Below are 13,818 nucleotides of genomic sequence, written 5' to 3' on the forward strand. Positions count from 1 at the left end.
GAAGATTAGAGTTTATGTGGGTAACTAATTAGCTCAGGGTTTGGCAAAGAAGAGGTGCTCAATAAATGGTAGACTTTATTACATGGCACCTATCTGCTTGGGTTCTCTACCAGGCCCTCAGCCTGGGAGCATCAGAAAAGGAATGCAGTCTGCAAGCCTGTAACCTTCAGAGGTCATCTTCTTCCCGCCCCCCCTGCTTTAAAATATATATATATCTACATTAATAAAAGACAAACATGCAAATTGACCATACTTTTGATATGCCTTGAGCCATGCCCACCAGCCAATCAGTGACTATATGCAAATTAACCCAACTAAGATGGCAGCCAGCTGCCACGGAGCTGGAGCAAGCAGGAGGCTTGGTTACCCCAATGATGGAGGAAGCCAACTTCCTGCCTATGGCAGATGGCTCTAAGCTCCACTCAAAGCAACAAAGTTTCAATTATAGAAGGTAAATAAACCCTAGATACCTGCTTTCAGCGGCCGTGGCCACGGAGATGGAGCCTTGGGTTGCCCCTGGCGATGGAGGAAGCCAAACCCTGGCCAGCACTGAGCTCCACTCCAGGCTACAAAGTTTCAATTATAGAAGGTAAATAAATCCCAGAAAGAAAAAAAAGAAAAAAAGGAGAGGCTGGGAGCTTCTGTCGCTGGGGAAGCTTGACCAGCCTGCAAACAGTCATCAGCCCCTCACCCAGCCTGGCTAGGCACCCCAGTAGCACCCCAGTGGGGACCCTCACCCTGAAGGGCAAACCAGCTGGCCCTCACCCATGCACCAGGCCTCTGTCCTATATAATAAATGGGTAATATGCAAACTGACCCTAACAGCAGAATGACTGGGAATGACTGGTCACTATGACACACACGGACCACCAGGGGGCAGATGCTCAATGCAGGAGCTGCCCTCTGGTGGTCAGTGCGCTCCCATAGGGGGAGTTCTGCTCAGCCACAAGCCAGGCTGATGGCTGCGAGTACAGCAGTGGTGGTGGGAGCCTCTCCTGCCTCCTCGGCAGCGCTAAGGATGCCCGACTGCAGCTTAGGCCTGCTCCCTACTGGCAAGTGGACATCCCCTGAGGGCTCCTGGGCTGCCAGAGGGATGTCTGATTGCCAGCTTAGGCCCAATCCCCCAGGGAGCGGAACTGAGCCAGCAGGTGGTCATCTCCTGAGGGGTCGCAGACTGCGAGAGGGCACAGGCCAGGCTGAGGGACCACCCCAGCGAGTGCACAAATTTTTGTGCACCGGGCCTCTAGTATATATATAATTGACTTCAGAGAGGAAGGGAGAGGGAGAGAGTCAGTTGCCCCCCACACACCCCCTACAGGGGATTGAGCCTGCAACCAGGGCATATGCTCTGACCGGAATTGAACCCTGACTACTGAGTGACACTGGCTGAGCCCTTCCTTTCTTTCTTCCTCCCTCCCTTTCTTTTTCTTTCTTCCCTTCTCTTTTTCTTTTTTCCCTTTCTTTTTATGCTACCTGGAAAATTTTGAATAGATTTCAAAGCTTCTTTTTTTATCTTCTAAGAAATTGTTCATATTAAAATTGTTGAGCTATATTAACAAGTAACTGAATTTTGCTAAGCTCAAAAGAGGAATGTCACAATTTGCAGCATGATGTCTGACTATTAACAGTCACTCATTTGGAAGTTCTTAATCTAGATAAATAGTAGGTAAACTGATCAGAGAGATTTTTCCCCCCTCAAAATACCCTAGGATAATATATAGTTCAGGCCTCATTTCCAGTGAGTTTAACCTCAATGCCTCAGCAAAAACAGTGCCTACCACAATCCCGTGAAATAATTTTAGAAGCAATAAATTATGACTGGTTCCATTTACACAAATATTTTGATATCATGAACTAGCTTGATTGTTCAAACTGAGGGGCTAAGATGGAAAGCTACTGATAGAAAGGTCAAGAGGAGATGGTGTTTTTAAGTTACTGCATGGGGTTTCTGTGGAGAAAGGAGTAGGGGGTTAAATCAGCTGCCATATGGGGAAACAGTCTGTCTCCCAGCAGATGGGAGCATAGTGTACTTGAGATTTGAAATTGTATTCAAACATTTTTCAAGTGCTTGAAACAGCTATGAGGAATAACTTTTTTGGTGGGAAAAAATCTTTGGGCAATGAAATTTCAAAATGAATTGTATGTCCAATAATACTTCATAACTATGAAAGCATACTGAATAAAAAAAATTCTTGGTTCCATTAAATTTAGGAATTCTTCATGGTCTTGAGTCATACAGTAAAGAGATTGAAAATGGCAAAAGAAACAGCTGAGCACCTGATGGATGTCCAAGCAGTAACATTTTTGTCATATTAATTTAAAAGGAAGAAGATTCTTGCCCTAACTGGTTTGGCTCAGTGGATGGAGCATTGGCCTACAGACTGAAGGGTCCCAGGTTTGATTCCTGTCAAGGGCATGTACTTTGGCTGTGGGCACATCCCCAGTAGGGGGTGTGTAGGAGGCAGCTGCTCCATGTTTCTTGCTCATCAATGTTTCTAACTCTCTATCCCTCTCCCTTCCTCTCTGTAAAAAAATCAATAAAACATATTTAAAAAATAAATTAATTAAAGGAACATGATTTTTAAAGCTCAAAAATGGAAAGGAATGGGGCTAGCTAGGTAAGACACAGGTAATGTTACATTACTCCCTCAGAACAGGTGTGGGATGATGAGAGAATGAGCAGGACTATGTTATAGCAGTGGCATTTCCAGAAAGCTACTTTTACTGATTACAATATGGAGTTTATCAAAATGTTAAGAATTTACCATTTACAACTATTGTCAAATTAAAAATGGATCTTAATCCTAGGTATTGTGTATAAATCAAGAAACATGAAGTGATTTAATTTTTTTTATAGAAACAGAAAGGTTATAGTACCTTAAACTGTAATATTTTCAAAGAACTTTTATAAAACTACTAGAGGCCTGGTGCATGAAATTTGTGCACGCGGGAGAGGGTAGGGGATGTCCCTCAGCCTGGCCTGCATCCGCTCGCAATCCATTGGGACCCCTCAGGGGATGCCCCTGGGGGATTGGGCCTAAACCAGCAGTCAGAAATCCCTCTTGAAATCCAGGACCACTGCCTTCCTGTCTGCCTCATTGCCCCTAACCACTCTGCCTGCCTGCCTGATCGCCCATAACCACTCTACCTGCCTGCGTGATTGCCCTTCACTGCTTGCTTGCCTGCCTGGACCTCCTAACCACTTGCCAGCCTGCCTGATCATCCCTAACTGCTCGCCTGCCTGCCTGAAGGCCCTAACCACTTGCCAGTCTGCCTGATCATCCCTAACCAATCTGCCTGCCTGCCTGATTGGCCCTAACCACTTGTGCCTTGGCCCTGTTACCTTGGCTTCATCCAGAAGGATGTCTGGAATGATATGCAGAAGATCGTTTTCCTATAGACTACAGGTCCTGTGCACAAATTCATGCATGGAGGGGTTCCTCGGCCTGGCTGGCAATTGGGGCCAATGGGGGGTGGGGGGCAGCCACCTGGGGGGAAGAGCCATGGGAGGTTGGCCGGCCAGTCCGCCCCCTGGGGCCGATAGAGGGGGCTGGCCAGCCGAGGGCAGTTGCCAGTGGGAATGCACTGAACACCAGGGGGCAGCTCCTGCATTGAGTCTCTGCCCCCGGAGGTCAGTGAGCATCATAGTGACCAGTAGAACGGTTATTCGGTCATTCAGTCGCTTAGGTTTTTATATATATACTAGAGGCCCAGTGCACAAAAATTTGTGCACTCGCTGGGGGGGTCCCTCAGCCCAGCCTGTGCCCTCTCACAGTATGGGACCCCTTGGGGAATGTCCACCTGCTGGCTTAGGCCCGCTCCCTGGGGGATTGGGCCTTAGCTGGCAATCAGACATCCCTCTGGCAGCCCAGGAGCCCTCAGGGGATGTCCACTTGCCAGCGGGGAGCAGGCCTAAGCTGCAGTCGGACATCCTTAGTGCTGCTGAGGAGGCAGGAGAGGCTCCCACCACCACCGCTGTACTGGCAGCCGTCAGCGTGGCTTGTGGCTGAGCAGAGCTCCCCCTGTGGGAGCGCACTGACCACCAGAGGGCAGCTCCTGCATTGAGCGTCTGCCCCCTGGTGGTCAGTGTGTGTCATAGTGACCAGTCATTCTCAGTCGTTCTTCTGTTAGGGTCAATTTGCATATTACCCTTTTATATATAGGACTAGAGGCCAGGTTCACAAAAATTTGTGCACTGGGGAAGGGGGGGGTCCCTCAGCCTGGCCTGTGCCCTCTCGCAGTCTGGGACCCTTCGGGGAATGACCACCTGCTGGTTTAGGCTCGTTCCCTGGGGGGGATTGGGCCTAAGCTGGCAATCAGACATCCCTCTGGCAGCCCGGGAGCCCTCGGGGTTATATCTACTTGCCAGCAGGGAGCAGGCCTAGCTGCAGTTGGACATCCTTGGTGCTGCTGAGGAGGCGGGCGAGGCTCCCACCACCATCGCTGTACTGGCAGCCGTCAACGTAGCTTGTGGCTGAGCAGAGCTCCCCCGTGGGAGCGCACTGACCACCAGGGGGCAGCTCCTGCATTGAGCATCCGCCCCATGAAGGTCCGTGTGTGTCATAGTGACCAGTCATTCCCAGTCATTCTGCTGTTAGGGTAAATTTGCATATTACCCTTTTATTATATAGGAGTGCCTGGCCAGCCTGGGTGAGGGGGCTGATGGCTGTTTACGGCTGGCAACAGCCCCCAGCCACCCAAGCTTCCAGTGAAGGCTGGTTGGAAGCAGGTATCTGGGATTTATTTCTTTTCTATAATTGAAACTTTGTTGCCATGTGCGGAGGCCTTAGCTGGGTCAGGTTTGGCGGGAAGCTTGGCTTCCTCCATTGCCGGAGCAACCAAGCCTCATGCTTGCTCCAGCTTCATGGCTGCGGGCGGTCATCTTGGTTGGGTTAATTTGCATATAGTCGCTCTGATTGGCTGGTGGGCGTGGCTTTGGGCATAGCGAAGGTACAGTCAATTAGCATCTTTGTCTTCTATTAGTGTAGATAGAGGCCTGGTGCATGGGTGGCAGCCAGCTGGTTTGCCCTGAAGGGTGTCCCAGATCACGGTGGGGGTCCCACTGGGGTGGTTGGCCAACCTGGGTGAGGGGTTGAGTGCCGTTTTCAGACTGGCCACACCCCTTTCAGTGTGGGGGTCCCCACTGGAGTGCCTGGCCAGCCTGGGTGAGGGGCTGAGGGCCATTATCAGGCTGGCCACACCCCCTTCAGGGAGGGGGGTCCTGCTGGGGTGCCTGGCAATCCTGGGTGAGTGGCTGATGGCTGTTTGCAGGCTGGCCAGAGCCCCTTCAGGGTGGGGGTCCCAGCTAGGGTGCCTGGCCAGCCTGTGTGAGGGGCTGATGGCTGTTTGCAGGCTGGCCACAGCCCCTTCAGTGTGGGATGGTCCTGCTGGGGTGGCTGGCCAGTCTGGGTGAGGGGCTGATGGCTGTTTCCAGGCTAGCCAAGCCCCCCAGCGGGGACTCTCACCCCATGAGGGTGTGGCCAGCCTGGGTGAGGGGTTGATGGCTGTTTGCAGGCTGGCTATGGCCCCCAGCCACCCAAGCTCCCAGTGGAGGCTGGCTGGAAGCAGGTATCTGGGATTTATTTACCTTCTATAATTGAAACTTTGTTGCCTTTTGCAGAGGCCACAGCAGCCAGGGCAGGTGGGAAGCTTGGCTTCCTCCATCACTGGGGCATCCAAGCCTCCTGCTTGCTCCAGCTCCGTGGCAGCTGGCCACCATCTTGGTTGGGTTAATTTGCATATAGTCGCTCTGATTGGCTGGTGGGCATAGCTTGTGAGTGTAGCGGAGATACGGTCAATATGCATGTTTTTCTTTTATTAGATAAGATATAGATTACCTTTTTGAATGAAGGCAAAATAAATGTCAGTGTCTCCATATATTTGTGAATATTCTAGGAAAACAGTTGAGTGTTGGAAGAGACTTAAATCTTCATGTGGAACCCAAGATTATATTTTAAATTATATTTTAAGCATAGAAGGATAAAGCAGGCTAAGGATTATACCAAGGTCATAGAGATAGCAGTAAATGACAGAAGTGAATCTGAAACATGTTGGGCATTCCAAGCAAGCCAATGTTCTTCCTAGTAAATTAACTCCCTCATTTAAATAAGTTGCCAATTCATCCTACCAAAACGAGCTAAAGGATCAGTATGGTACCTGCACAATAGGAAATTTTCATTTCCCAAATTAACACTGGTTCCCCTCACTATCCTCAAGGAGAGTGTTCTTATGTAAGCTGAAACTGCATAAAGAAGCAATTCTCATTAATTGATATGGAAAAAATTGGGAGTGTTTCCAGATCCAAAATTCAATATACATACAATGTCTTTATTTTGTTCACCATGATGGAAAATATTAATTAGCGTAACATCCTTCAGAGGTCTCTTAGGCTTTCGGATACCTTAGGACTCATCTTGCTAACCCACGCACAAAATGAGTCAAGATAGAGCACAAATGCTGACAGGCACAGTTCAAAGCTATGGTGGCTTGATGCTGAGATGCTGATGATGTAGTTTCCAGGGAAAGAGCTTGGAAGTTTGCCACAACTCTTTGGTTTGCCTGCTGCCTCTATAACACTTGCTGCAAACAGAAGCTGAACACTATCCTCTTCAGATTTCTTTCAGTTAGCAAAAAAGGGGTACTAAATTTCATGAAAGCAAAGTGGAGTAACGCATACTCATGAAAAGCAGAGGGACACCTGTAGGTACCCACCTATTAGCAAGTAGGTTACTAATTGCTCACCTCTGAGGGACTATCTATAAATACACAGAGGTCTTCCCAATGGTTCTTAAGCCAGGGACTGGCTTACACAAGCATCCATCATAACCAACATTCAGTTTCAACTAACCTGAGGCAAGTCGTAGCCACCCTAAACCATTGCCTTAGATAAGCACTGTGATACATTAAGATAAGGTTCTCTTGATTTGTCTTAATGAAATGTTAAGTTGAAGTGAGATCCTTTTTGTAGCACTTTTCTTTAAATATGTTAATCCAATAAAAGAACATTCTCCTTGATTTCTATGAGATTATCTATGTACCAGGGGAAAATCCTTTAGTATTCACTTGTTTTCTGAAAGTTTTACTGAATGATAAGAGTTGCTTCTACTTTCACAGAGTCAGTCTATTGGGACTCAAAGTTCTGCTACTTTGCCTACAGTAAACATGGGATAGGAGATAATATTCAGATTATTCCTTTTGCTGAAAGCGGTGGTAAATATGAACAACACTGCCAAGGAAGCAGGCAAAGTGGTCCTTAACTGCCATTCTCTTCCTTTACATGTGATCAGATGCAATAAAATCGTTTAAGCTTAATTTGGAAAGGTTTTGTTAAATATATTAATTTAAACTTTGTTAATTACATAGCAAAACAATAATCCTTTTGTAAAATTTATATATTTTTCAGTCACTGGCAAAACCATTAGAGGAGAAATCAAATAATTAGAAACAATTTCATCAATCACTTAGAAATAAATCCTAAGTCAGCACCCGCCTGTATTATAAACGCCAGTGGAGGTAGCCTAAAGATTGATTTCTGCTCTAACAGTTAGGCTCAGTGGATTAGAGCATCAGCCTGTGGGCTGAAGGGTCCTGGGTTCAATTCCAGTCAAAGGCACGTACCTTGGTTGCAGGCACTCAGCCCTGGTTGGGGGCATGCAGGAAGCAACCAATGGATGTCTCTCTCACATTGGTTTTTCTCTCCCTCTCCCCTCCACTCTCTCTAAAAATCAATGGAAAAAATGTCCTCGGGTGAGGATAAAAATAATAATAATAAAGATTTACTTTTTTCGAAGGTAGGCTGTTCCATAAATAAAGATTTGAACAGTGTTTAACTTTTCAAGATTCGGCGCCAGGTGAATTAAAGACAGTATATTATTTGTAAGCTCATAGAGAAAAATATTATTAACATAATGTTGGAGATAACAGCATAAACCCTTGAAGAAGCTGAGAAAAGAGAGACTATTGTAGAAATGTCACAAAATATCTAAAATGTGTACATTTATAAGTCCTTAGTACTGATTATTACTCTATTACTCTTGCTTGGTTTTTCATTTTTGATAAAATAATATAAATAGATAACTAGCTAGCTAGTAATATGGGTATTTCTTTGGACCTGGAATTTGTCTGTATTTCTTTCATACAATTGTTCCAATTTCACAATTCAAAGAAGAGATCTCATCATTACCCCAGTGAGAGCAAGGAAGCCACTGAAAGTAAAGGCATGGCACAAGAATGGCATCACAATATTCCCTAGGTCCTCAAAGAGTGCAAACCAGAAAACTCTTTTTGAATCAACATAGGAACATGATCTCTGGGCAATAAACAAACAGGGAAGGTGGGAAAAGGAAGGCAAGGAAGAGAGGGCAATACTGGGGGTAGAAGAGCAGAAAATAAAATGCAAGAAAAAAGGTAGTGTCCGTGAGAGACAGACACTGGGTGAACCAGACGTGAGTTTTGGGAGTTACAGGACACATTCTTTCTCTACTTAGAATGTTGATTTTGAACATTTCAAAACATAAAACCAAAACATCTCATTAGCCAAGGGCAGAGTCGCTTGATCTCAGACTTGGTCAGGTCCCACCCTTCATTTTCAGCCCTCTTGGGAAGATTTTTTTTTACATTACAAAAGTAATTGCTACAGAGGTCAAAGGATAACAAAACTATAAATTATGCCGTTGAGCAAACTACAGTCAAGAGCTGCTGAAAGGGGACTGGCAAAAATCTTCACTCGAAAGAAAACTCTATTCTGTGGCCAAAAGTGCAGGTAGCAAAAACAGGAAGTGTAAATTTGACAGCTGACCTTCAGCTCCTTTTGGTCCTTATCACCAAGAGTGGAGACTGTTATTTTTGTACCACCACCACCACCACCACCACCACCTCTTCCTCTTTCAAATGGGTAAAAAAACCAGTTTCCTGCTTTCAGAGACAATGTCTCCACCAATCACAGTTCATTACTTGGCGTAGGGATGGGCACACGACCCAAATCTGGACAAACACAGTAACACATGACCCTATGCCCCCTAAGGTAACTGGCCCAGGGATGGATACTGAGTTCAAAACAGACCAATCAGCCCTGGCTGATTTGGCTCAGTGGACAGAGAGTCGCTCTGGGGACTGAAGGGTCCTAGGTTCGATTCTGGTCAAGGGCACATGCCCAGGTTGTGGACCTGACCCCCAGGAGGGGGCGAGTGCAAGAGGCAGCCAATCAATGATTCGCTCTCATCATTGATGTTCCTCTCTCTCCCTCTCCTTTCCTCTTTGAAATCAATAAAAATATCTTTAAAAAAACAACAACAATAGACCAATCAAAACTCTTCCAATAACTTTTATAGGAAAAGTCCCTGTCTCCTTCAAGGATTGCAAATGCTTAAATCTTGTACTTTTGGTCCTTTCTCTTCCAGTATGTGAAGACAGACTGATTGAGAATGGAGTCAACTACAGGGAAGCAAGCCTACAGAGGTGGAGCAAAAGTGACATAATGGCATTGCTCAGAATCTGGATAAAGACTAATTCTGAAATTTTTAGTAACATAATCCAAACATTTTCTTTACAAGATTGTTACAGTCATTGGCTAATTATTTGTGGTCACCGGAAACTGAGTCTTACAGTTACACTTTGTGGTATAAATCCCACTATTTTTAAATTTATGCCACAATTTATTAGGAAAATATTTTGTTAAGGCGCAACTGGAGCAGAATTGTAATATTCCTAGACATGTAGACATGATGTAAATGGGTCTGTATCATCTGCTCTTCTCAAAGCTCATATAAATCCAGACTAACCCTCAGAGAAAAGAGGAAGGGCACCTCTTCTCTATAATATAATGACCATTTAACATTCTAAGTTATTCTTTGGGTTGTCTAATAGAAATATTTCTTTTTCATTAATCTTCACCAGAGGATATTTGTCCATTGATTTTTTAGAGAGATGGAAAGAGAGAGGGAAAGATAGAGAGAAACATCAATGTGAGAGAAAAACATTGATTGATTGCCTCCTGCAGGAGCCCTGACCAGGGCCCAGGCAGGGAGGAGCCTGCAACCAAGATACATGCCCTTGACTGGAATCAAACCCGAGACCCTTCTGTCCTCAGGCCAATGCTCTATCCACTAAGCCAAACTGACTAGGGTTAGAAATATTTCTAATGTCATAAATATTGAAACTGGCAATTTTGTCCTTCCCATAACTTGTGCCTTGGGACAAAAGAGAATGTAGCTTTGAAATAAAAAAAAAAATACTGGAATATCTGCAGGTTTTCTTTGTACACAGGTGCATGGGTACACACCCACCCATCCATCTCCATCACACACAATATTAACAGCAAAAGGGATAATGATAAAAGGGCAAATATGTTTTCTGTTAATGGACCAATCACAAAAGAATTACTTAGCCAAAGTGTAAGTCTGAAGGAATATTTACCTATAAATGTTGTGTTTGTGAAATAATAAAATTCCTCCAACTATTCCAATCACTTTGAAACTCTCCTCAAATCTATTCTGCATGCTTCTATACTCTTCCTAAAATATAGACCAGTCTATGACCTTGTTCTGCAACAAAACCCTTAGCTCCTTTTTTTTTTTTAACTGTTAGCTTCTGACAGCATAAGAAAGGAAGTTCCAATCTACCATCTTAGCAATCAAAGTTCTTCACAACTTGATTCAACCAACAGCTGTATCCCTTATCACACCTCCAAGGCATCTCCTGCTCCAGAGAAACTCATCATTTGCAAATGATTCCCTCCTTTTGCCATCTCTAGTCTAACTCTGCCTGGAGTGTGTATTTCTCTTAGGTACACCTATTATTTTATTTTAACTAACTTACACTGAGAATCCATTAGGTGCTAGTCAGGTACTAGAGTAGACTCTTACCTATACTTGGAGGCTTACCACACATTGTATTCCCATACCTCCTGAATTATAACCAATCTTTCTATGCTGCAATACTTACATCACTCCTAGCTACAACAGAGCACTATAGCAGACACCACTGTTTATCTGCACAGCTACAATGTGCCTCCCCTTCTTCCTTAAAACAGAAATCATTTGTTTAGGTAAACAATCTGCATGTGCTGCGATACAGATGAGCCCTTAAAAAGTCTTGGGGATGAGTAATGAATTCCCTAAGCCAATCTAGGCCACTTTCCCCTCACCAGTGGTTGAGGTAAGCATACCACAGAAAGTAGCCATCTCATCATCCACAGCACCAGGCAAACCTTCTTATCTGGTCTTAGCAGGGCTCCACAGTGCACCTTAAAAAGGTACCAATGTATTTTGTTTAATCTATCTTTTTCTTGCCATTATGAACAGGACCAAAATTCTGAATTAAAGTCCAACACCCAGCTGCTTATTCTCAGTTCTGCAGATGCAGGCCGGGAATTAATATGTAAGTAAAGGGCTTCATAGGACACCTTTGGATCTCTCACGGCTAAAATTTAAGATCACTCATGCCAAACAGTGCCTAGTGGTGCCTTTTCTTTCTTTCATGTTCTTTTAAGGGGCTCATGAAAATATATATTTTTTTTTTTTTGGAAAATAGATTCTTATGATGCACTTATGCATCTCCAAGGTCATTATCAGCTAAGTAAACAATAATGTCTTCCTTTATTTCAATTGTATGGTCAAGCAACTAAGGAATACTTTATGTTGTTGTCAAAAACCAATTGTTTCCTTATAATTTTATCACCCACAGCCTATACTGGCAATTTAAAATTGATGTAAGAAACCTATACTATCCTTGAAAGCTATATCTACTAGAGCAAAACACAGACAGTGAATATTTGAATTTTTGAGGTCTGCTTGGCAGGGTAAATTCATCTTCACACAATTCTCCACAATAAATTAATAACAATTATTTATAGACTGCTACCAGCAAGATACACAGTTATGATATGAACTAGAAAATGGTCAACAAAGCTATCTAACTATAATCAGTTACAGTAATAACTGTACTCTGTATTTACCATATCCTGGGACTGGTGGCATTTTGTTTTATTTGACTGTTTACTTGTCTGTCTGCCTCCTTATCCAGACTAAGCTACACAAGGGTATGAGCCATTTCCCACTCACTACTGTCATCCTATTACCTACCACAGTGCTCATGCTCAAGAAGTGCTTGTTGAATGTAAGAGTAAATAAATGAGCAAATACTAATGCCACATTAATTCTATTATAAACTCAGGAAAAGATGAAAATGTTCAAAACATTTTTTTAATTTTAAAGAAAACTAATAATTTTCTATCACCTATAGATTACATGAAATAATAAAAACAATGTCTTGACTGTGAAGTTAAAAAAATACAAAACTAAAACCCACGATAATTATCATATGCATGCTAATGAGAAGTGGGGTTAACTGTAGTTAACCAGCTTGGGCGATAGAACAAAAACACCCACCAGTGTTCTCTTTGCAATAGCATGACATTACTATTTTATTGCCATCATTATTGCCCAGGCAATTAACTTTACTCCTCTTTACATGAACTTCCCAAAAGAACCGCTAACTTCTTCAACTGAAAGTATTAACATTGATGAAACTCTTCCCTGAAATACCCTGCCTGTTTCCACCAATTGTAAACTATTTAATCCTGATCCTTTACCCATCTTAATCAAGTCTCCACATTGAAAGACCCATTTATGCCTTTGCTTTTCCTCCCCAGAGTCTACTAAAGCTGTTAACATGGTCTTCTCTGTCACCAAGATAAGCAATAAATTTAGTTCTGTCTTATCAGTATAGTGTGGTGGTATCTGGGGAGTTAGTATTCCACAGTAGTTAAAATATTCTCAGGTAACTTCATATTTTGGGAAGGGAATAAACAGTGATTGGTTTTAGATATTAAGTTAATATGCATTTCTAGGTAGCCATTAGAAACAGACTATTTATTAAGGTAAGCAAATGATCTAACCTATCTGCATTGACATGAACTAACTTTAAAAATATATTTTCTAGTTTTGCTTGTTTTGAAGTACATAGCAAGTTACAAAAGTAAACACTCAGTATTATCCCATTAATATATATATATTTCAAAACAGGCAAAAAATAATTCACTTTTTATAGGACAGTACATTTGGAAATATATGCATAAAATTATAGAGAAAATCAAGCCATGAAGTGAAAAAAAGCTTAAGACAATGATTAGATATGCAGGGATAAGAGGGGTAATCAGGGAAAAACAAAAGGAAGGGACTTCAGAACTATTATTGAAAAAGTCACTTTTTTTTAAGTTGAGTCTCTTACTGGCTGAGTTGAGTCACAACCTAGGTTAGACATGCTGAATGACAGTTCAATTATTATTATTTAATGATTAACATACATTATATACATACACACATAACTATGTTCATACACACACACATATATAACAATTCCTCTCCCATAACACAAATCACTCAGCACGCAGGTATCATGTAGCTCTCTTGGCACTGACCTGTGGGAATTGGAATTAGGGGAAGAGAAAGTGCTTATACTCTGGCTACTGCTACTTTTGTAACATAGTCCTTTGTCTCTGACCCAAGAGGCTCCTATCTTCTATCAGCATTCTTGAACTTGTGGTAGGCTAACTGGCTACTTTGAAATGGTACAATATCTTAAACTTTTCACAACTTTTGAAAATATTAAGAAATCCTATCTATGAAAAGAAGACAACTGGTACAGTTTACAGCATGGTGAAAAACTAAGATGGGTGGTAGGAAAATGAGTTTTAGCGTTGGTGTAGGTATAAAATATGAATGATATATAGGGGAGACACTTCTCTTAATCTCTATAGATAGCTAGGACAGCTTCTGTTCTCAAAGTCTAAGGTTATAGATGTAAGAAAAAAATAACATG

The 13,818-nt window shown here is 43.0% G+C and overlaps 1 protein-coding gene across 1 annotated transcript in view; it reads right to left on the reverse strand.

Moving 5' to 3' along the window:
* PDGFC (platelet derived growth factor C) overlaps nt 1-13,818 on the reverse strand; it is a 186,399-nt gene that overhangs the window by 73,376 nt on the left and 99,205 nt on the right. The window lies entirely within an intron of this gene.

The sequence above is a fragment of the Myotis nattereri genome (assembly GCF_964212035.1).
Source record: "Myotis nattereri genome assembly, chromosome: 5".
NCBI lineage: Eukaryota > Metazoa > Chordata > Mammalia > Chiroptera > Vespertilionidae > Myotis > Myotis nattereri.